Below are 3022 nucleotides of genomic sequence, written 5' to 3'. Positions count from 1 at the left end.
GGAAGGAAAAAAGAAGGAACAAAAGAAGAATATGGAAAAATAGACTCATGAAATATAACATCCCTGGAAAAGAAAACATAATGTCTTGTTAGGTTTAACAATTTATATGCCTTCTTTGTCATGTTATAGCCAAGAAATAGTCCTTGATTTAAATTTGTCCCTTTAAGGCTGGGTATAGCAGCAAAACACAAACACCCAAAACCTTTGAGGTGAGCATATGCAGGATGTGATCCATATAGTAGTTCATAAGGTGTTTTGTATTGTAACAAGGTAGAAGGAAATCGATTAATGAGGTAAGTGGCAGTAAGAATGTATTCCCCCCAGTATTTAAGTGGTAGATTAGATTGAAATAACAAAGACCTAGCAGTTTCTAGCAAGTGTTTATGCTTCCTCTCCACTACTCCATTTTGTTGAAGAGTATGTGGACAAGAAGTTTGGTGTATAATACCCTGAGATGAAAGAAAGAAACAACTTCAGCACTTGAACCTAGTTCAAATGAATTAGCAGATCGAAGTGTTTTGACAGAAGAATTGGATTGGTTCTGCACAAGGAATATGAATGACTTCAATAGAGTAAAAGCATTGGATGTGGTGGAAAGCAAGTGAGTCCAAGTAGCCTCGAAAAAATCATCTGCTATGGTTAAAAAATATCTAAATCCATTGTAAGTTTGAGTATGATAAGGTCATCACAAGTCTACATGTATAAGCTGAAAAGGGGTGGTAGATTTAATAGAGCTGCCAGGAAAAGAAAGTCTTTGCTGCCTAGCCATGGGACAAACATCACAAATGACTGTTTCTTAGACAGTATGTCTTTAATGTAGGAAAGGGATTTCATTTTATGAAAAGACATATGACCAACTCTAAGGTGGAAAAACATATCAAAATCAAAAACAGAAGAAACAGGATGTGCACAACTAGAAGCAGTTTATTTGTTTCAATGGTATTTACAGTGTCTATGGAAGAAGAAACAGATGGAACACAACCAGAATTAATAGAAACATTAGAACTAGCAACACCAGTTGAAAGAGCGGGAATGTAGGATGATGAAAGAGAATCACTCTGGAATATGTAGAGTCCATTAGAGATTTTATCAAGTACCAGTGGCCTCTTCAGAGAAGGGCCCTGTAAAATACAATCATAGGGAGAGAAAAGAGCATTACAACAGAGTTGCAATAAAAGTTGATGTAAGGAAATCAAATTGTATTTAAAGGAGGGCACAAGTAAAACATTTTGTAAAACTAGACCATTAAACAAAGGAAGAGAACCTGAACAGGTCATTTTGACTCTGTAACCATTAGGAAGAATTACCAAGTAAGGAATGGTTAAAGGTTTAGAATTGATTTACAGGGATTTCTGAGGTGTCATATGATTAGTTGCTCTAGAGTCTATTATCCAAGGATCACCATCTAATTTAGACAAATTGTAAGCGAAGACACAACAATTTCTAACATCAAGACAGTGAAATAATCCTGCAAAAGTAGCAGATCCAGAAGCAGTATGGTCCTGTGTAGGCACCTTGGTCTGTTGAAACAGATTTAGCAAACGTTCGTATTGTTCCTTTGTGAAACCATGACTCTTGGACTCATATTGTTCAACTCAATTGTCAGCAACAAAGTTCTCTGCTTGGCCCATGTTCTGGGACTCTGAAACATGTGCATAAGCCGTAGTTTTTCTAAATCTATTAGGTTGAGGATTATGAGGATATCTAATCAACTTGTAGCATTTTTCAATGGCATGACCCGGCCTTTTGCAATATCTGCACACCATATTAGTCTTCTTAGTATCAAAGTTATCCTTCTGAGAATAAGTCTTTTGCATTTCAGCAGGAGATGGTCCTGCATATGGCCTTTGCACACCAGTAGAGAATGAGGCAGATTCAACAGAGAATGAAGGAGCTGAAGACTGAGCCCTACATTGACTTTCATCATTGAGCAACATGGAATATGCAGTGTCAATGTCTGGTAGGGGCTTCATGGCTAAAATATTTCTCCTAATCATGGTATAAGTGTCATTAAGTCCCATTAAAAATTGATGAAGTTTTTGATCCTCTTCCAATTTTTGAAAAGCTTCTTTACAACCACACACACAATCAAGATATGTAATCGAGTAAGCTAATTCATCCTACAGTTTCTTTATCCTAGAGAAGTAAGAAGCAACATTTGAATTTCCTTAAGAAATGGAAGACAAAGCCTTACGAATCTGATAGACCTTGGATCCATTGGGTTGTCCATAACGCTTCTCTATGTCGTTCCACAACTTAGCAGCCGATTCAGCGTACATAACGCTTTCTCTGATTTCAGCTTCTAAGCTATTCAGAATTCATGCAATCACCATATCATTACAACGACACCACGCCTCAAACAGTGGCGAAGTTGCACTAGGTTTAGTAATTGTCCGGTTTATTATTCCTAGTTTATTCTTACAAGATAAGCCAATTAACATCTCTCTTCTTCAATTTCCATAACCCATCCCATTAAATCTATCAGCAACAATGATCGTACCAGGGTTATTAGTCGGATAAAGATACAACAAGTGAGAAGGTTCAACATATGTTGAAATAGAACCAGTAGAGGTAGAAGATGTAGTCTCAATATTCACCATGATGAAAAAAGCTGAAATTGAAATTCTCTAAAAATTAGGGCATCAAATCTATGGAAACAATTATGACTCCAGAAAATAGAGAAGAGTACCGGTCTTCTTCAATCAGTCGAAGATTGCTCAACTATAAAAAGTAACTCATGCAGTGAGGATTGCTCAGTAATAAAGAGATCAAGTCCTCAGTACAAAACCGATTTGATAGTCTAACATCCCTTGTAGGCCTGCACGTCCGGGTCTGCCAACTGGAGCGTAGATAATATAATATGGTGACCAAACATCATTTAAGTCAAGAATTGGGATAGGTCTGCTTTAATCACAAAAAATAGACCTTGATGGTAACTAGCTATATATCATCCCCAGAAGCTAGCTCATAAAGTGAGAATTGCCGAAAATCATATAAAAAAACCAAGATCCCCCCCCCCCCC

The sequence above is a fragment of the Nicotiana attenuata genome, unplaced genomic scaffold, assembly GCF_001879085.1.
Source record: "Nicotiana attenuata strain UT unplaced genomic scaffold, NIATTr2, whole genome shotgun sequence".
Classification (NCBI taxonomy): domain Eukaryota; kingdom Viridiplantae; phylum Streptophyta; class Magnoliopsida; order Solanales; family Solanaceae; genus Nicotiana; species Nicotiana attenuata.
This window is presented reverse-complemented; position numbering follows the sequence as displayed.